The sequence below is a fragment of the Myxocyprinus asiaticus genome, chromosome 25 (genome assembly GCF_019703515.2).
Source record: "Myxocyprinus asiaticus isolate MX2 ecotype Aquarium Trade chromosome 25, UBuf_Myxa_2, whole genome shotgun sequence".
Classification (NCBI taxonomy): Eukaryota; Metazoa; Chordata; class Actinopteri; order Cypriniformes; family Catostomidae; genus Myxocyprinus; species Myxocyprinus asiaticus.
In genome coordinates, this window is record NC_059368.1 from 44,472,249 (window position 1) to 44,494,233 (window position 21,985).

At 39.7% G+C, this 21,985-nt stretch overlaps 1 long non-coding RNA gene across 1 annotated transcript in view; it reads left to right on the forward strand.

The window, feature by feature from the left end:
- Positions 1–21,906, forward strand: part of LOC127415895 (uncharacterized) — a 48,271-nt gene extending 26,365 nt beyond the window's left edge. The window contains exons 2-3 of the long non-coding RNA XR_007893012.1: positions 15,408–15,503; positions 21,385–21,906. This is a non-coding gene — a long non-coding RNA (uncharacterized LOC127415895). The remainder of the gene's footprint in view (positions 1–15,407; positions 15,504–21,384) is intronic.
- The last annotated feature ends 79 nt before the right edge of the window (positions 21,907–21,985 follow it).

Here is a 21,985-nt window from a genome sequence, read left to right on the forward strand (position 1 = left end):
TCAATGTTAGTTACAACATATACTATTACATTGTTTTAAATCAAGTTGTATTAGTTACCATTAGTTAATGCACTATGAAATAACATGAACTAGTGTTGTCATGGTACCAACATTTCAGTAGTCGGTACCGATACCAGTGAAATTTCACAGTTCTCGATACCAATTTTGATACCACAGCAAAAATATGCTAATGTTAAAATGTGCTATTGAACACCAGTTCAGTTATTTTTAATTATTTAATATAGTTTAATAATTATTTTTCAGAACATTTTTTAAAGTTTATTTTAATTTCATCATCAAAATGTGTTTAATCAATATATTCTTACAACTTTTAACAAGTGAAAATAGAACTTTTCAATATGACATTTCATTTGTTTTGCCAAACTTTTATTCAACAACTGTCTTGCTTGTAATATATTGCTTAAGAATTATTATTACAGTGAATATTACATTTTACTATACAGTTGTAATATATTTTTCTTAAATTTCAGGCATCTAGATTTTATTTTGAATCTTGCTTTTATTGTGACGTGTATTTTTTGCCGGAAGATTCACTGTTCCGGATAAACAGTTCACGACACACCCAGTGTGATCATTGAAGAATCTCATTTCTTTACACTGGCCTTTCAGTCTGACAAATGAAATGCAGGACACAGTTTTGGAGTGTTGTATTATGTGTTTTAGTTTGTGATTGTGGTAATTTTGTATTAAATGTTTTAAACTGTATTACTGTGAAGCACTTTGGTCAATCGAGATTAAAGCACAAATGCTGTGATTTAATTATATAAATATATAGTTTACATGTGCTGCGTGGTTCACAGTAGATTAGTGCTCTGCTCTGTCATCTCATACAACGTGAATGGTTCTCAGTGTCTGTGGAGTTTCCAGTGGATGTGCAGTCAGATTCATTCAAAGTGCGCAGCTCGTCCACAGTAAGACTGCAGCCTTTAGCGGTTTAATAAATCACACTAGGGGATTTTAATTAGATTAACTGTCCATTTCAGTGTACAAGGAGTAACAGAGCATGTGTTCAAAATAAGCCTGTGAGCATGTGTGTCAGTCATAAGCCGCCTTTTCACTGCATCCGACAGACTGGAAGTCATTCATTTTCAATGGAGAGACGCACGGAGGCTGCGTGAGGTTCCGACCGTCTCCGGATGTGACATTTTCGGATCCGATTTGAGCCTCGGCTGCGTTAAAATATTTCAACTCGTGCGACTAGACCATATGCAAGCGGAAGTGATATATTCATGCAAAACTATCAGCGCGAAGTGAGAAATATCAATAGATTTTGTCCTAAACTTTTTTCTAAACGCCTGCTAACTTCTGTATTTTGGACAATTAATAATGTAGAAGTCAGAAATTATTGTTTATGTTGCAAATATCACAAAAAGCTTATGGAATTACAGTAAACGTGTGATTAAATGTGTACATGTGTTATTTATTTCTGCACACACAAAACCTACATATTTAAAATCACATCTATGAATTTCTGATTCATATTTGCTTAATTAGGGTTGTTGATGCTGTTAATTATCATAATATTAACTATGAAAACGGTAATAATGATAAATAATACTGTTAATAATACTGAGTGAATATTAATCCTGAATTTTATTGAATTCATCCACCTCAAATGAATAAAATCCATTGTGAGCAAAATGAATTCATCACGACCGCCACTAGGGGGAGAAATACGACAGTCGCATGCGAATGTCGGAGAGAGCGAAAAGGCGGCTTTACTGCACACTGGTACCGGATAGATTCGGTGCTCGGTACTACCGGTACTGCAGAAAAACTGGTATTGTTACATCTTTTTTATTTTAGTACCGACTTTGTATGGAAGTACCAGTACTTTTGACAACACTAGCATAAACTAACAATGAACAATTGTAATTTTATTAACTAACATTACAGTTAATAAAGCCTGTAAAAATAACTTGTTCATGATACCTAATGCATTAACTACTGTTAACGAATGGAACCTTTTTATAAAGTTACCAAAATTACTAAATTGTGAATTACTAACATTTATTTGTATTGAAAACAGTTATGAATAGTTCTGTTGTCAATATCAAAAGGTCATTGTGAAATACTGGCAACCTGTAAAAACCATGAGACCATTACACACAGCAGAGATACTTTCAAAAATAAGAAAAATATATCCATTACAAGCTCTAAAACTGCTCCAGTGAGAAATCATTAATATCAATGATTTGTTTACTGTCTTTGGCATCTTTTTGTAACACAAATCCCTAATTGTTAAGCAAATGCATGAAGATGCGGTGCTGTTATTGAAGGTTAAACAGTTACATCTGTTCTTAGTGGTATTGTAACCAACATTAATCTGATTTAAATTGGGATCCTCACAGAATAGTGCTTGGATGAGTGACTGATGAGATATTGAGAGCACCTGGAGACTGCGCATATTTGATTGACACCAAGAGCACTCATGTTAAAAGGAGTGAAGTTGAAAGTGCTCATGATCGCTCAAACAGTCTCTATAGCTCAATCAGATTGTCACGACTCACGTTACATCACGTGTACTCAGATTTGTATTCGCCTGTTTATATGTTGTTTAATTCATTTTTATACCTGTTAGCAGTCTCTTTATCCTCTTCCTGCTCACAGCACAGCGAGTCAGAATAACTACCGTAATGTCTCTAGAAAATGTGCAACTTAATATTCATACACGTGTAATTCTTACACATTTAAAAAAATTTAAAAAATTAAAAATTTCTAGGCTGATTGCCGATCACAGACTTAAGACTAAGATCGGCTGATTTAGATCGGTGGCCAATCGATCGGTGCACCCCTAGTTTTAAACTCTCTGGACCTTTAAGACTTCAATGTAATGTAAACACCCACTGTTCAGATTGGCTAACATTGTGCAGCCCCTCAAATACAGACATACACCTATCAGCCACAACATTAAAGCCACCTGCCTAATATTGTGTAGGTCCCCTCATGCCGCCAAAACAGCACCAACCTGCATCTCAGAATAGCATTCTGATATGATATTCTTCTCACCACATTTGTACAGAGTGGTTATCTGAGTTACCGTAGACTTTGTCAGTTTGAACTAGGGACATGCACGAGTAGTCGAATATTTGAGTATTCGTTTTGCAATAAGTACTCAAAGTAAAAATACTATCCGAATTTCGCAAAATTTTGCTTTGCTGTCCATATATGCAGTGAGATGCATGTTAAATCCTGAACACACAAACTAAAACTCAGTTATAATAGAATGCACAGGGTGGCGCTGTTGAGTGTGGACACAAGTTGATCACATTCAATGTGCAAACCATTCTGTCAGTACGTTTAGATGAACACCAAAAAGCAGGTTATTGCGAGAATGTGGGTTACTGTGAGAAAGCTGGGTTCCTGTTTAAATGTACTGTATAAGCGGTGTACACTTTACTCCCATATATTTGCAACTCATCAGAAAGCAACGTCCCTGTTGCAACGTAATCCCTGCGATGCTTTTGTAAACAACAAACATGGCATCCGAGAAAGACTTTGCTAGCGGAGGTGTGTAAAAATGTTCACTAAGTTTACTAAGCATGTGGATATGCTTGTTTTTCTCAACAAAAACATGACGAGATACAATATAAACATAACTATTATATGCCGAGTGTTTATAGTCGTCCTGTACGTTAATTGCGTAAGTCTACTTTATTAGCGGTTTCTTTTTCTTCGCTTTGCATGAGCTTAAATGCTTTCATTCTGTACTTTTTTGTTTTCACGCATTGCTTGTTTAAATGTTTTCAAAAAAAAAAAAAAAAAAAAAAAAAAAAAAAAAAAAAAAACACAGGACATAATATAAGCTTGTTTTGGAAGTAATTAGAAACTTTTTTTTTTTTTTTTAAATGGTGATGCAACATTTATGACTAAAAAAATAATTTTACAATGTCTCTCTCTCTCATTAATTACCTTCATTTAAATAATAGAATATTCGAGTATTCGTTTTTTATTAGCTTAAATATTCGAATACCAAATTATTGATGAATGCCCATCCCTAGTTTGAACCAGTCTGGTCATTCTCTGTTGATCTCTCTCATCAACAAGGCGTTTCCATCCACAGAACTGCCGCTCACTGGATGTTTTTTGTTTTTGGCACCATTCAGAGTAAATTCTAGAGACTGATGTGCGTGAAAATCCCAGGAGATCAGCAGTTACAGAAATACTCAAACCAGCCCATCTGGCACCAACAATCATGCCACGGTCCAAATCACTGAGATCACATTTTTTCCCCATTCTGATGGTTGATGTAATCATTAACTGAAGCTCCTGACCCGTATCTGCATGACTTTATGCACTGCACTGCAGCCACACGATTGGGTGATTAGATAATCGCATGGATGATTGTTGGTGCCAGATGGGCTGGTTTGAGTATTTCTGTAACTGCTGATCTCCTGGGATTTTCACACACAACAGTCTCTAGAATTTACTCTGAATGGTGCCAAAAACAAAAAACATCCAGTGAGCGGCAGTTCTGTGGATGGAAATGCCTTGTTGATGAGAGAGGTCAACAGAGAATCACCAGACTGGTTTGAGCTGACAAAGCCTACGGTAACTCAGATAACTGCTCTGTACAATTGTGGTGAGAAGAATATCATGTCAGAATGCAATTTTGAGACATGGGCACCTGCAGGATTGAATCTGAGGGTACACACAGAAATCTGCCTAGAGGTCTGCACGGGCCTTAAAATGAAACCCGAACCCAACCCAGAGGATACCGTCAGATTTTAAGCCCCGAACCCGAAATCGCTTACTATCTTCTCCTAGTACAGCTTTAGGCAACATTCTTAACAGTATTGAAACAGTAAACATACAGTTTTAACAAGGCACAGCAGCCCCTCAGCACACTAGAGCAGAAAGGGAAAAAAAACATTGACTTACCGTTTATGTGCTGAAACATTTTTCGTTAATAACAAACCTGAACCCGACCCGAAACCTGACGGGTTCTCGGGTCCCGTCGGGTTACATTTCTTCCAGTAACCGTTCAGACAGATGCAAAAAAAAAAAAAAGAAAAGCAAAACGCACCACAACGAATAGAGCAGAACACAGGTGTTTCGAGACGTGTTTTCAGTTGTAGAAGTTCATTTTAAATTAAAGCAGCGTCTAGAAATGCAGAGATCCCGTGAGAAATGTTAAAAACACAGTGAAACAAGACGCAGTTGTCAAAAGATATCCATCTAGCGAATGTTTACATTGAAAACGACTGAAAAACAGCGCGAGCGGACGCAAAACCACGCTCAGTTTGAATAGCCCCTTGTTCACATGACACAGCACTAGCTGAAGTTTCTCAAAGTTACCTCTCAAAAAGACAGCCTTTTGTTTCAGCTGACTGTAGGTAAATTTACACTGTATCCAGCGCTGTATTCGTAAATATCCCGATACTGTTTTACTGTGTGAGAAACCGCTCCAAATGATTTAGTGAGAGAGCGGTCCGAACGAATTGTACTGAATCACGAATCGATTCAGACAGTTGTGCAAGCCCGTTTGGCCAATTCACTGAAAAGAACCGACTCAAAAGAATTATTCATTTGCAAATTGGTCACCGCTAGTTCTTTTAAACAGCTAACAGAAATACGGGAAACAATTAATGTTTAATTGAGATATTCTGAGAGTAAATATTTCTCATGTCAGTCGCTCATGGTCCGCACAGTGCGCACGGCCGTACAGATGAGATTCGGGTTGGTGCTGTTCCCTTATGACTCAGTACACTTGACATTGCGTAGTTACGCATATGGGGAGTGCCTTCATACACAACCTAGTTGAAACCTTTCTACAATAACGCCAATATTCTAATATTGGCTATGGTGTTTGAGCCCTGCCTGTTTTGGCGTGAAACTGTCCGCTATAAAAACTGGTGCACAAACACCATTTCCTCAGAATTTCTTCCTTCAAGACATCTCGTCTAGAAGCCATCTACCTTTGCTGTTGATATACACCAGTCAGCGGGCGGAATCTTCATGGGAAAACTTTCTGCTCCCCTGCAGTGTTCCGGCGAACATCACGCCGCCTCGCCGATTGACGCGTCGCTGGTGAACGGGCCTTAGCATCCTGATTCCCCGCAGCACTTCGGCAGGGTTTGTGTGTCCTTACCAAGAAATTGTATATTGTGTATTGTACACTGTGTGATATATATATAAATATATATTCATTAATATATTTATATATCTAAAAGAGTCACTTATGTGTTCGCGTCTTTTTCAAGATGTCGTTCCGTAAGTGTTCCTTGTGCGAGAGGCACATCCCACCGTCAGATCAGCATGAGAGCTGCATTTACTGTCTGGGCTGGGCCAACACAGAGTCAGCTCTCATGGGAGACAGACTGTCCTCACTATGAGGGTATGAGTCTCAAGACGCTTTGCTCGTGAATCACCCTTGTTCTGAGGGATGATTAAGCCTCACAAGCCCTCCCACCTGCCTCTTCTGTGATACCCAAGGATTCACACGAGGAGGCATGGCGGGGCCGCAAGGTCGAGCAGGATGACTTTGAGGTGGTCCTTGTGGTGGCATACGCCCACGAGCCCCTTAATCTCTCTGAAGCGCATGTTTTCCGATACACTATGTGTGAGATGAGCTTCGGCCTTCTGAAAGAGCGGGCGGCCTAGTCTCGTGCAGCGGTTCTGATGCTGGGGATAATAATGACGATGTCATTATGTCTTGCTGCATCAGGCGAGTGGTCAGTGGATGATGCTGCCACCCCTCCCCCCAGCAAGGGCAAGGAACGTGCACACGCCACTGACAGAGGGATGCTCCGCATCCTTACAGGGGCGGTCGAAGAGCTTCACCTTGAGTGGTCTCTCCCAGAGGCACCTGAACAGTCTCGCCTAGGTGGATGGTTCCAGCAGTCCAGACGCCATCAAACGGCAGCGTCCCGCAAATCTGCCCCATTCTTCCCCGAAGTTCATAAACTATCCAAGTCCTGGCACACAACCTTATACGGCATGCTCACGCAGTGACGCCATCCTCTTTAATGTGGATCACGGGGAAGAAAACGGTTATTAAATTGGCACACCTCTGCCCAGCGAGTAACAGGGCGTTGAAAGGGCGCATACATCCTTCCAAACCATGTCAACAAACATCCGCACTGGTGGGAAAAGCTTTCTCAGCAGCAGAACAAGCTGGATCAGCACTCCACACAATGACGGTGCGGCAGGAATTAAGCCAAGCTCCTCAGGCAAATGGACGAGCACGGCTTCGATCCAGAGATATTCAAAGAGCTCCGCACCGCTACAGATTTAGCGCTGCATACCACGAAAGTCACTGTGCAGGCCATCGGCAAGTCCATGGTCAACCTGGCGGTTCTGGATCAACATATATGGCTGACCCTACAGAAATATGTGAGAAGGAAAAAGCCACTCTTTTGGATGCTCCAGTGTCTCCAGCCGGCCTCTTTGGCAGCTCTGTGAATAAGTTTGCTGAGCGTTAAGTTGTGATTCAGCAGCAATCACAGGCTATGAGACAATTTATGCCCAAATGGAGTTTATAACAATTGGTTCACCCTTGCTCTGTTTCGAGCCAGCGCCCGATTAAAAGCCCCATACCTGCTGCCTCACCGGCACCTGTGTATCATCACGCGCAGCAAAAGCGCTCCTGACGGGCACAAACCTTTGAAGCGGAAAGCAGAGCCCGCGGTTCCCTCAGGGTCTGCTCCAAAAAAGGCTCAATTGGAGACACAAAACACTGTTCCCCATCTCCCCACTATTGTTTGTAGGGAAAGGAATATTGTTCACAATATTGTTCAAAATGTTGTTTCTGTGTCTTGCACTCAAATCAATGCAATAAAAAATGCAATAAGTGCAAAAAAGAATACAGCATTCATTGCAAATGCACGAGATGCTCACACATTCTCAATAAAGAGCCCCTTTTTCCTCTTCAAAGCACACACGAGCGTCGCATCATATCATACAGTGAGCAAACCAAATTGCCCTCTGTCCCGTTACGCGGATGCGTGCCAAGCTCTAACGAGTATTTCAGAATGGGTGCAAAAATGATTGAACATGGTTATCCGATCCAGTTTTGCACACCGGCCACCCCGTTTCAACGGCGTTCTGTCTTCCACGGTTTCGTCTGAAGATGCGGCAGTGTTACGAGACGAAATACACAATCTCATCGTGAAAAACATGATATTGTGCCAAATTGTCAAGCACAAAAAGGGTTTTACAACCGTTATTTTCTTGTTCCAAAGAAAGATGGCAGGCTTCGGCCAATCCTGGATCTGAGACATTTAAATCGCACACTTATAGAGCGCCCATTCAAAATGATTACTCAGAAATGGATCTTATCGCATGTACACCCACACGATTGGTTTGCGTCGATAGATCTGAAGGATGCGCACATTCATATCCAAATTGTATGACATCACAGGGTGTTTTTGAGATTCGCGTTCGAGGGAACAGCGTATCAATTCAAAGTCCTGCCCTTCGGACTGTCTCTGGCTCCTCACACATTCACAAAGTGCATTGATGCGGTTCTCGACCCTCTGAGACTGAGCGATATACGCATCTTGAACTACCTCGACGATTGGCTGTTACTGGCACAATCAGAGGCTTTGTTATGCCAGCACAGAGACTTACTGCTTCAGCTATTCTACAGTGTCCATCTCAGTTCAAACTGAGGAGAACACTTCCACTGAAACTGTTTCAGAAAGCATTGGGATTTATGGCAGTGGTCATTCCATTAGGTCTCTTACATGAGACCTCTTCAGTGCTGGCTGAAGCGCCGTGAGCCACGACGTGCTTGGTGCCAAGGGCACATGCGCATCACTATATCCCGCCACTGTATAGGTGCTTTAGCACCATGGACAGCTCCTGCGTTTTATCAGCGAGGTGTCGCGCTGGGGCAAGTTGTCAAGCAGCGCCTAAAGCTATCGGCTGTATTTCTAGCCTTAAAGGCTTTTCAATCAGAAATATCAAACTGTCATGTCCTGGTTCGCTCAGACAACATGACAGTTGTGGCATATATAAACCGCCAAGGCGGAATTCAGGAGACTTCACCCTCAAACTGTATTGAGGATTTAGGAAATATCTGGCAAAGCAGAAATCTATCTATTAGCCTCAGTGGAGGATACTCACTGTCCCCTCTGGTACTTGAAGTCCCAAGTTGTCAGGCGGAAAGTGGTGACCACGGATGCTTCCAACACAGGTTGGGGGGTGGCGTGCGATGGATGCCCGACTTTCGGCACCTGGACAGGTGCGAGGAGGGCATGGCACATCAACCGCTTAGAGCTATCGGCTGTAATTCTAGCCTTAAAGTCTTTCAGTCAGAAATAGCGAGCTGACATGTCCTGGTTTGCTCAGACAGCATGACAGTTGTTGCATATATAAACAGCCAAAGCGGAATTCATTCACCGCCACTGTTGAGATACCGGGCGAATGGAGACTTCATCCTCAAACTGTCCTGAGGATTTGGGAAATATTCAGCAAAGCAGAAATCGATCTATTTGCCTCAGTGGAGAATGCCCACTGTCCCCTCTGTTATTCGAAGTCCCAAGCCCCACTGGGAACGGATGCAATGGCACACAAATGGCTGGTGAAACGCAAATAAACGTTTCCCCCGGTATGCCTTATTCACTCTGTCATATGCAAAGTCCGAGAGGACAAGGAAACGGTTCTATTAGTTGCGTTGAAACGGCCCAACCAGCCATGGTTTCCGGAAATGATGGAGATGCTGTACAGCTTGCTCACCACTGAGGAGGGATCTCCCCTCAGGCGCGAGGCACAATCTGGCATCCCCAGCCCCAGCTGTGGAACCTGCATGTGTGGCCCCTGAACGGGGCTCACTACACACGCCAGAATTGATGCGTTCAGTCATGAACACTATTTTACAAGACAGAGCACCGTCCATGAGACACCTCTATGCACTAAAATGGAAGGTGTTCACTGATTGGTGTCTCTTACATGGCAAGGACCCAGTAAACTGCCCCATACATGAAATTATAATATTTCTTCAAGAGCGATTAGACGGACTCACCCAGTCAACGCTAAATGTGTATGTGGCAACTATATCTGTGTATCACGCACATGAAGCCGGCGCCTCCATAGGCAAGCATGATTTAATCATAAAGTTCCTTAAAGGAGCAAGACGATTAAACCCACCTCGGCCGGCTACAGTCCTGACTTGGGACTTAACTTTAGTCCTAAAATCTCACGCAGTTGAAAAACTGGTCAAAATATAAAATATAACTTTCACATTCACATACATTATTGGACACTATGTGAGAACATGATCCTAAAAACAATGCAAAGTTAATTTTGTACATGAAATATTTTTTTATTCACTTCACAACTTCCCATATTAGCCAACATGGCCCTTCAAACAATACAGAAATATAAACATAAGTTGATCAACATGGTCATCATAAAACAGTTTCAAATGTCACAAAGACACAATATTTCAACACTTCATGAACAGGCCAACATGGCCAAACAACAAGGTCATAGATACAGTTAGAGACAGATAGAGGGATGATAGAGACAGATAGAAGGATGATAGAGACAGTTAGAGACAGACAGAGGGATGATAGGTACAGTTAGAGACAGACAGAGGGATGATAGGTACAGTTAGAGACAGACAGAGGGATGATAGGTACAGTTAGAGACGGATTACGAGAGTAACTAATTACGGCGGGCTCGTGCTTCCACGAGATCTCTGTGATAAGAACACTGTTCTTTTTTTGCCAACAGCGTCTTTCAAAGTCGACAAGTGTATGATACCTAATATACATATATATATTTTTTAATCTGATATGATTTTTAAAAGTTGTGTAATGCAGCCTTTAGTCACTTACCGCAGTTGTGAATCACTCACTCTTCTTGCCGCCACCAATAATCTCGACCGGTAAATATCCCACAATGCATCTGTACATTTATACATTTATAGCAGTATGCTGTACATGATGCAACGGTCCAGTAAATGTCTCGTTCCCTTCGTCTCAGGGAACTGAGGTTACATACGTAACTGAGACGTTTTTCTTTATCTTTGGAATCAATAAAAAAAGATTTTTTTTTTTAATCTGTAGGCTATAATCTGCATGTACAGGTCTTGTAAATGCTCATAATTTCCTTTTAAGATTCTTTTAAGAATTTTTAAGGATATTTTTAAATTCACTAGTTCATTTTAAATGGTCCAGTTTAACAAGAGAATTTTTAAATGCATGTATCTATCTTAATTACTGTGAGTTTAAAAAAGTTGCATGCATCGTAATTATAAGTGACCAGTAAGATGGCTTTAATGTGCTTTTTAATCATTATTATGTCTGAAGTGCGTTGATGTGGTGAGTTTAGTGTATAAGAGCCTTTCTCACTGCAGTTAAGTCATTTATTTGGGCTTTAGTGGGGTGGTTTATAAGGGTTCCAATTTTAAGTTTTAAGTGTATTAATAATACATTTGCCATTGCAGGTGCTGCTATAATGAACGCTTGCTAAATAAGAGCGATCTCAAACAAGATGGGCTCAGGTGCATTTAATAAGGCAGAAAATCAGATGCAGATCGGGTTTTGTGATAATAATGTGGGAAATTGCGCTACAAAAGTAAATTAACTTGCGCTTACATTTACACCAGCATGCATAATCCACATTAAGTAGAACCGAAACTGGAGCTGGCAGGTCCAAAGATGCGAAACTAATGCTGAATTTCTTCCTTATCTCCAGAAGTTGTTGGCTTGTTATTCATTTGACATTCGGTTTCTCCTTCCCGCACTCTCTGGAGCCGACAATTTTACAATGACATCATTAGTACAATTAGGTTAAAGAATATATGACTATATTATACAGGTATAAAACATTGAACTCAAACAGTCACCATTTGTTATAGCTGGAGAATTATGCCTTAAAATGCTCCGTTGGTCTTACATTGACTAGCGCTTGTAAGGGACTGTCTGAAAATTCCACTCACAGCACTAAAATGTCAGAAATGTCCAAGTGTTCATTAATTAATTAAACCAATTAAAGTGTAAGTTATGCATATAATTTACAATCTTTAGAATGTGTAAATGTTTGTTTAATAAGTGTTTGAGTCAGAACATGCAAGGCAGTTGCATTGAACACTTGGACACAAGTGATGTTTTAACACAGTGTGTGGAATTTTCAGACGGTCCCTTACAAGCGCTAGTCAATGTAAGCCCAACAGAGCATTTTAAGGCATAATTCTCCAGCTACAAGTGGTGACCATTTGAGTGGACATGTGGATATGTGGACATAGACAGAGGCAGGTCTCTTAAAGTCTGACATTTCGATACAAATCAGCTTTTTTTGTCCCACTGTTTACATTCACTTGATATAACTGACTGTATTTACATTAATATTGCATCAAGATGGGCATTTTGGCAGAATTTGAGTGTATTTGACCATTTAGGCGCATATCATTAAAACAAGTGATCTCGGAGCACACGCACATTAAGCGTACACATGCAGACTGTCAGTCAAACAAAGGAAACAAAAATTCAGTCCTTAAGATTTTTATTATTTTGACATTTCTATCTCTGTCCTCTTTCCCTTTTGGCCTGTTATTAAGATCGATCAATGGTAATCTTGGGATCACCTTAATGAGCACACCTGGCTTAATATATAATGCGCTCAATGCTCGTAAACAAACGAAAACAAAATCGAAGAACATCTGTTACTCTGAGCATGAGATGGAGACGTGAAGCACAGAACCGCTCTGAAATCACTGTAATAATGCACTAACATTATACAGATAGGACAGCACATCACACATAAACTTCGAAGCAAGCAGAATATTTATTAATTTAATTAAATCGCAGCCCTTTGCAGTTTAATATTCACACAAGGTCATATCGTGATTTTGATTTTATTTCAATGAACAGTGTAGCCCAAGACAGAACGATAGCCTCAAATGTCATTAACTTTCACGGTGTGGAAAAATGGTTTAGTGAAAGTGAGGCTAACATTCTACCAAACATATGCTTTTGTGATCCATGGAAGCAAATCATATCTGATGTATGGGTTTGAAACAACATGAGAGTGAGTAAATGAAGACAGAATTCTCAATTTTAGGTAAACTATTCCTTTAAGGTTTGTTTTTACTTCTTTAATGAAAGAGGTCTCTTAAAATTATAACATTTAGTCAGTTGTTTACATCCAGTTTGCGGTTGTGTAAGAAAAAATTCTGTATTTAAAAAAAATATCCCATTTATCAAGTTAAGCTAACACATTGTTTGAATGGATGGTTTCAACAGCTTTCATATAGTCATCTTTTTTGAGGATAAACTTGGTTTTTAAGTTTAACTTCATAATTTGACACTTAGTGATCTGTACTAGGAGCTATAAGATATGGTTTGATAAGGTAAAAAAAAAAAAAAAAAACTACTGAGAAATTAAAGAAATATACCAATACAAGTTAAGCTCATTCGACATCATTTGTGTCAATGTTGATTACCACAAAAATGTATTTTGACTCGTTCCTCCTTTTCTTTAAAAAAGCAAAAATCTGTGTTACAGTGAGTCACTTACAATGGAAGTCAATGGGGTCAATATTTGGAGGGTTTAAAGACAGAAATGTGAAGCTTATTATTTTATAAAAGCACTTACATTAAGTCTTCTGTTAAAAATTGTGTATTATTTCAGCTGTAAAGTTTTTTTTAATCATCGTTATCTTTTTAGGGTTTTTTTTACAGCATTTCGTCGTCATGGCAAAGAAGTTGTAAAATTGGATATAACTTTACACAGATGCGGTTAGTAAGTGATTTTATCACACTAAAATCATGTTAACACACATATTGTTTATGTCTTGTGGCTATACTTTTGAAACAGTGAGTATTTTAATGTTTACGGATTGGCCCCCATTCACAGTATGGCATTTTTTTTTTTTTTTTTTTTTTTATAGAAAAGGAGTGACAAATCGAAATTAATTTGTGTTAATCAACATCCCTGATAGCACACGTACATCACCCAGACATCTATTTGATGTGTTTACATCTGGAAGACATATTTTTTTAGGTTGTTTGCTCATCTGTAATACGTCAACAAGACGTGTCATGTCCTGGATGTCAATAAGACATTCAGCAGATGTCTTTGAGACGTTTATGATTTAGAATGTTTGTAAATCTGTTTTTTTTTTTTAAGCTGTTTATTAGATTGTGTTGCTTTCCAGATTAAAAGATCTAAAACAGACGTCTTAGAGATGTACGTGTGCTATCAGGGATCCCCCCCACAAATGCTGTTGATTAAACCTTCCTTGGTCTAATGGGTCAGTTTGACCCTTTTGAATTTTTAACACTGACATCAACTTAAATGTAAGTTTTTGTCCTGAAACTTGCTGAAAAAATTAAATAAAAAATGTGTTGGCTCAACAACAACAATATATTAATATAAATAGCTTTTTCTCAAAAAATTGCATATTTCTGAAATTTTTAGTTATAAAGTGGTAGAGTATATGGGCATCCTTCGAGTTGCATAAATGTGTGAGGATTTTATAAATATGTGCGCATACATAGAGTTTCATGTGTGCACGGGAATTTTCGAATTCAAGTATATGTATGCCAATTCAGTTTTCGCGTATGCGTGAGAGGGGTGGCTGGTCACTTTTTACAGCCACAGACTATGTAAGTTTTTAAGTATGGGCTGCAGTGTCTCGTGGATGCATTTAATAAAATTAGATACTTGCTCCAATTTTGCAAATAAAACAAAGCAGGGAGAGGTCATTCAGCTGCTCAATCACGACGAGGCGGCTCACTCATAATAATGCGCATTACGTAGTGGATGGAAACGCACAACAATATATTTTCTTAAGTTTAATTTTTAGAAAAGCACTTAAAATGCGAAACATTTTGGATGGAAAACCAGCAATAGGCGGCAGCCAATGAGCGCAAGGACTTTCTTCTTCACGTTTAGTGAAACGCTGTGGACCATGTCATTTCAACATGGTGAAACACATTGAAGGGGTGACCCACACCATGTATAATAGAAACACTTTTTATAGAAAACTATTATGAGTACAGTCTTCATCTCATGTGAGTGTACATCATTCAGATCACTCTTCAAAAAAACAATTAATTTGTTAATGTGTAAAACTTTTTAAATTAGCCCCAAATTACTGAATGCACCTTTAAGTTAACATTTTTATAGGTACATTATTTTATTTTTAAGTCAGCTCCTGCATAGGCACCATAAAATATTGACCACCGAAGCTCTATATTGAACATTTAAACCGTTATTACAAAGAAAAAAGGTAATAATATTTTTTCTCAAACCCTTAGTTGCTGAGATATACTGTAGCCCCTGTGACAACTTCCCTGTGTGACATCTAGTCCTGGTCTCCCCTATTTCATTGTGTGTGTGTGTGTGTGTGTGTGTCTGTGCAGTTTAACACATGCAGTAAGGGCAGTTTGTTTTAAACCTTTCATGGGTTTTTCTCATTTTTTCTCTTTAAGAACTTTATCAACATGTGAATCTCCATCATTCCATTCAGCAGCAAGACAAGTTGTGTAGAAACCTTTGGAATCCTATGTGAAGAAAAGCATTCAGAGGTAACGATTCAAAATATATTTTAATTTTACAGTTGCCTGTTTGTGTTCAGGCATTGTCAGCTAATTAGACAGTTTGTCTGCTTTTTTTGGGGGGGGGATCTTCTCCCACTTCTCTCCCCAATTTGGAATGCTCAATTCCCAATGTGCTCTAAGTCCTCGTGGTGGCGTGATGACTCACCTCAATCCGGGTGGCGGAGGACGAATCTCAGTTGCCTCCACGTCTGAGACCGTCAGTCTGCGCATCTTATCACGTGGTTTGTTGAGCGTGTTACCGTGGAGACCTAGCACGTGTGGAGGCTTCACGCTATTCTCTGTGGCATCCACGCACAACTCACCACGCGCTCCACCAAGACCGAGAACCACATTATAGCGACCACAAGGAGGTTACCCCAACATGATTCTACCCACCCTAGCAACTGGGCCAATTGGTTGCTTAGGAAGCCTGACTGGAGTCACTCAGCACACCCTGGATTCGAACTTGAGACTCCAGGTGTGGTAGTCAGCGTCTTTACTTGCTGAGCTACCCAGGCCCCCGACAATTTGTCTGCTTTGAACATGGCTGTTCTGATTCTGTTTCCACCTCCACTGAAAAGCACTATGAAGCTTTTATTAAGACTTCTCAGTTTATTTTTCTTTCTGCTTTTAGCGCCAGATGATTTGGATGAACATTGGTTAAACACTGTTAGGATGTGCCCAACTGTGCCATATTAAAATGAATGGGTGAAATAGTTAGGCTTAATTGACAGCATTTTTAGCATAATGTTGATTACCACAAAAGTCCCTGCTTGAAGAAAGCTATTATGGTTTCATTAAGTAACTTACAATGGAAGTCAATGGGGCCAATCCATAAACTTTATAATACTCACTGTTTTTAAAGTATAGCCAAAAGATATAATCAATATGCATGTTAACATGATATTTAAAAATGTTTTTTTTTAATAATTCGCTGAAACAGCTGGCTGATCAGATCACGGATACAGAGCAACAATACCTGGACTCGCTTATTATTATTCTCTGCAATTTTAACAGAGCCAACCTCACCCGTGAACTGCCAAAATACAGACAGCACATTACATGCCCCACCAGAGACAGAAATACATTGGATCATTGCTACACATTAAAGGATGCATATCGCTCTGTCCCTAGATCAGCTTTGGGACTCTGATCACTGTCTGGTTCATTTTTTTCCGACCTACAGGCAGAAACTAAAATCAACTAAACCTGTATTAAAGACTGTAAAAAGATGGACCAATGAAGCAGAGCTGGAACTACAAGCTTGTTTTGACTGCACTGATTGGAGTGTATTTGAGGCTGCAGACACCAATCTGGATGAGCTCACAGGTACTGTGACATCATTTATCAGTTTCTGTGAGGATGTGCGCATTCCTACTAGGACTTACTTAATGTTCAACAATGACAAACCATGGTTTACAGCAAAACTCAAGCATCTTTGTCAGGCCAAAGAGGATGCTTACAGAAGTGGAGATAAAATCTTGTATAAGGCCAAAAACACACTGACAAAGGAGATTAGAGTGGCTAAAAGAAGTTACTCTGAGAAGCTGAAAAGATAGTTTTCAGCTAACGACCCTGCATCAGTGTGGAAAGGCCTGAAAGACTTTACTATCTACAAGACACCATCCCCCAACACTGTAGGGAACCAACATCTGTCTGACAACCTGAATGTGTTTTACTGTAGATTTGAAAAGCCCGGTCTCACACACCACACCCACTCTGACCTTCACTACACACAAACATTAACACCTCCTGCAACCCCCCTCCTGCTACTCAGCCTGCACTTAAGATCTGTAAAGAGGATGTGTGCCGGGTCTTCTGGAAACAAAAGACAAGGAAAGCACAGGGCCCAAATGGTGTTTAACCCACTTGTCTAAAAGCCTGTGCCAACCAGCTGGCCCCTATCTTCACACAGATCTTCAACACGTCACTGGAGTACAGTGAAGTTCCCAGCTGCTTCAAACCCTCCAGCATCATCCTTCTCCCAAAGAAACCCAAGATCACAGGACTAAATCAGAACCAGAATGAGCATTATTGCCAAGTATGCTTACACATAAAAGGAATTTGTCTTGGTGACAGAAGCTTCCAGTGCACAAACAATACAACAACAAAACGGAGATAATAATAAAAAAATAGAATAAAAATATAAGTATATACAGATATATAGAATATATAATGACTACAGACCCGTCGCTCTGATGTCTGTGGTTATTAAGTCATTTGAGAGTTTGGTGTTGGCCCACCTGAAGGACATCACTGGACCCTTTCTTGATCCCCTTCAGTTTGCTTATCGAGCAAACGGGTCTATGCCATCAACATGGGATTGCATCATATCCTGCAACATCTGAACAGACCAGGGACATATGCAAGGATCCTTTTTGTAGACTTCAGTTCGGCTTTCAACACCATCATCCCAGCTATTCTCCAGACTAAATAAACCCAATTCTCTGTTCCCACCTCTATCTGTCAGTGGATCACCAGCTTTATAACGGACAGGCAGCAGCTAGTGAGAATAGGGAAATTCACTTCCAGCACATGTACAATCAGCACTGGTGCCCCCCAGGGATGTGTGCTCTCCCCACTACTCTTCTCCCTGTACACAAATGACTGCACCACCAAGGGCCCCTCTGTCCAACACCTGAAGTTTGCAGATGACACAACTGTCATTGGCCTTATCGAAGATGAAGACAAGTCTGCATACATAAGAGAGGTTGAACAGCTGTCTGTCTGGTGCAATAAAAACAACCTGGAGCTGAACACACTCAAAACAGTGGAGATGATAGTGGACCCCAACACTGACCCCGCTCACCATTCTGAACAGCACTGGAACAGTAGTGGAGTCATTCAGGTTCCTGGGCAAGACCATCTCACAGGACATGAAGTGGGAGACCCACATTGACTCCATTGTGAAAAAGGCCCAGCAGAGGTTGTACTTCCTTCACCAGCTGAGGAAGTTCAACCTGCCACAGGCGCTACTGATACAGTTCTACTCAGCAGTCACTGAGTCTGTCCTATGCATTTCAATAACTGTCTGGTTTGGTTCGGCTATGAAATCAGACATCAGAAGACTACAAAGGACAGTTTGGACTGCTGACAAATTGTTGCTTGCCCCCTGCCCTCCCTTCAAGAACTGTATGCTTCCAGAGTGAGGAAAAGGGCTGGAAAAATCACTCTGGACCACACTCACCCAGCCCACTACCTTTTTGAACTGTTGCCTTCTGGCAGGCGCTACAGAGCACTGAGCACCAGAACCGTCAGGCGCAGGAACAGTTTTTTTCCCTTGGGCTATCCATCTCATGAACAGTGAAAACTGCCTCATTGAGCAATAATTGTGTGTAATACACAGCTTAGTCTATTTATATTTATCTAACATCCCCTACCTCTTCTGCCATTACATTCCCTTGCACTGTACATAACAGATTTGTATTTATATATTGTACATGCATATTATATATATACATACATATATACAGTACACAGCATAAATGAGTACACCCCCTCTGAACAAAGATATAATTCTATTTCTAAATTATTACTATTACAATTTATGCGAAGATGACAAAATTGAAATGTATTTAACATATACTTAATAACATAATTGAAATATATGTTATCAATATCTGTAAAATAATTAAATTAGGAAGTTTTGCTTAAGGGTTGCAAAAATTAGTACACCCTTGAAAAATTCAAATAGTGTACAATATTTTAGTACTTAGAAAGTCCTCCATAACTTTTAAATACTGCTCTGACCCTTCTTGACATCAAATGTACAAGTTCATGACATATTGTCAAGCACATCCTCTTCCACTCCTGGAGAATGACCTCCTTGAGTACTCTGTTTAATGGGAGTGATGCTCGACTTGCACACCACAGGTGCTTAAATAGGGTTGAGGTTGGGTGACATACTATCTTGTTTATCCACAGGAATGCAGCAGTGGCTTTGGAAAAATGTTAGGGTTGTTGTCATGGTAAAAAAAAAAAAAAAAAAAAGTGCCCGTCTTTGTGGTGGGAAGAGAGGGTGGCATCTTCTCTTTTAAGATTTTGAAAAAACAAAAACAAAACAAAAAACATCTGTGAATTCATAATGCCATTGATGAAGTACAATTCCCCTACACCTTCAGCACACCTAAATTGCCATATAACAACTTTACCAACACTGTACATCACTGTGGGTACCATGCACTTCCCACTGTACTCCCGTGTGACACCATGCATTTTGGATTCCATCAGATCCAAAAACAAAAAATTACTTTGGGCTCATGAGACAAGCTTATAGATTCTCAAGGGTCTGCAGCTTTATCAGTATGGGCTTTGGCAAAGGCTAAACAAGCTTTTTATGCTTTGGGTTCAGTAGTGCCTTCCTGCGTGGATTACAACCATGCATTCCACTTCTTTGCAGAGTGTGTCTTACTGTGTGAGAAGAAACTTCACTCCAGTTTGGCTAAAATATAACACAGTTTTGATTTATTTTTGAAACTTACTTTTTCGAACTCCTTCTAGACCGTTTGTCCAATTTGCACGAAAATGGACTCAGATCATCAAGTTATTCAAGGAATTCAAGTTAATTAATCAAACGGTTCTCGAATAACGCATGAACAAATTCGACGTAGAGCATGCCAAATTGGACGTGAGGCTATATCTCCACAATGCTTTAGCGTATTCACACCAAACTTGGTGTGTGTTATAACAACCATGACCTGAGGGTACCTGCAGAGTTTCGGCACAACGCCACCAAGTGGTCACGAGATATGAAAAATGCATATTTTTGCTTATAACTTCTGAACGGTTTCACCTAAAATCACAACTCTGGTCTTGTTAGATTCTGTGTGGGATGCCGAGTCGATACCAAATTTTCCTATGTCGGCCATTTGGGCGTCGCCCATTTTTAATTTTGTTGTAAAATGCTTTATTTTTCAAACACATTGACATATTGTTATGAAACTCGTTATGTGTCATTGGCACAATGCCCTGAAGGTACTCAAGTTTTGGGACAGCGCCACCTTCTGGTCAAAAGTTATACCAAATTTTCATAAAATGCTAATAACTTTTGATTACTTTGTGCTATTTTCATGAGATCAGTCTTGGTAGATTCCATGGGTCATGCCGAGAACGTGGATACCAATTATGCCACGATCGATCGAACTTCCTGTCCGCCATTTTGAAATCCTGTAAAAACATACTTTTTCTAACTCCTCCTAGAGCGTTTGTCGGATTTTAACCAAAATCGAATCAGACCACCTTCAGACCATGCCGACAAAAAGTTATGGATTTCGTGTTGATAGACCAAACTGTTTTTAATACAACAATGAATTTGATGGCACGGTGCCAGAATGGTTTATCTCGGCAACGCTTTAGCGTATTGACATGAAACTTTATATTTGTCATCATGACCGCACCTTGACCACACCATATCAATTTGGTGACAGCGCAACCTGTTGGTCAAATGTAATAAGCTTTTATGTCCCATTGCAATTGATAATATTCTTGGTTTTTCAACCATTTAGCCTAAAATCATGACCAGATTGCTTTAATTACTTATTTTTGCCATTGTTGTGCCTAATAATGATTGATGTGCTTGGCCCCTTAATTGCTGCTTGCAGCTGTATTTATTATTATTATTTTTGTCTTGTTGCTGTATTGTTTGTGCACTGGAAGCTTCTGTCACCAAGACAAATTCCTTGTATGTGTAAGCATACTTGGCAATAAAGCTCATTCTGGTTCTGAATGATCTCAAACATTTATGGATATCTAACAAAGGTTTTCCAGCTAAGTTTACTTAAAATGACCTTAAGTTGAATTTGCTTAAAAAGTGTGATGCAAAAATGCTATGTATATATTTTAAATATTATATATTTTATATATAAAATAGGATCATTAGAGACTCCAGCCACCCGAGCCATGGGCTGTTCTCACTGCTACCATCAGGTAGGCGGTATCGCAGCATCAGGACCTGCACCAGATGACTCCATGATAGCTTCTTCCCCCAAGCAATCAGACTTCTGAACTCTTGATCTCCCACGATCAATACATCAGCACTGCACTTTATTACCCTTACTCTTATATCTCACACCGGACTGTCATAAATTATATTATTATTATATTATATTCTCTCTTAACAACTGACTATCAACCGACAGCCTGAATGTCAATACAGTACAATACTGCACATTATATATATACTTTTTTTTATATATTTTTATTTTTTATTTTTATTGAATAATGTGTATCTATATTGTGTGTATTGTATACTGTACAGTGTATGTTATTATTTGTATATTGTTGAGTGTAATTATGTGTACATCAGATGTTTAAATTGTGTTGTGTTAATTTGATGTTATTGTAAATTGGTACTGTCTCATCACTGTCACGACTGCTATGTTGATCGGAACTGCACCCAAGAATTTCACACACCATTGCACTTGTGTATATGGCTGTGTGACAATAAAGTGATTTAATTTGATTTGATATTT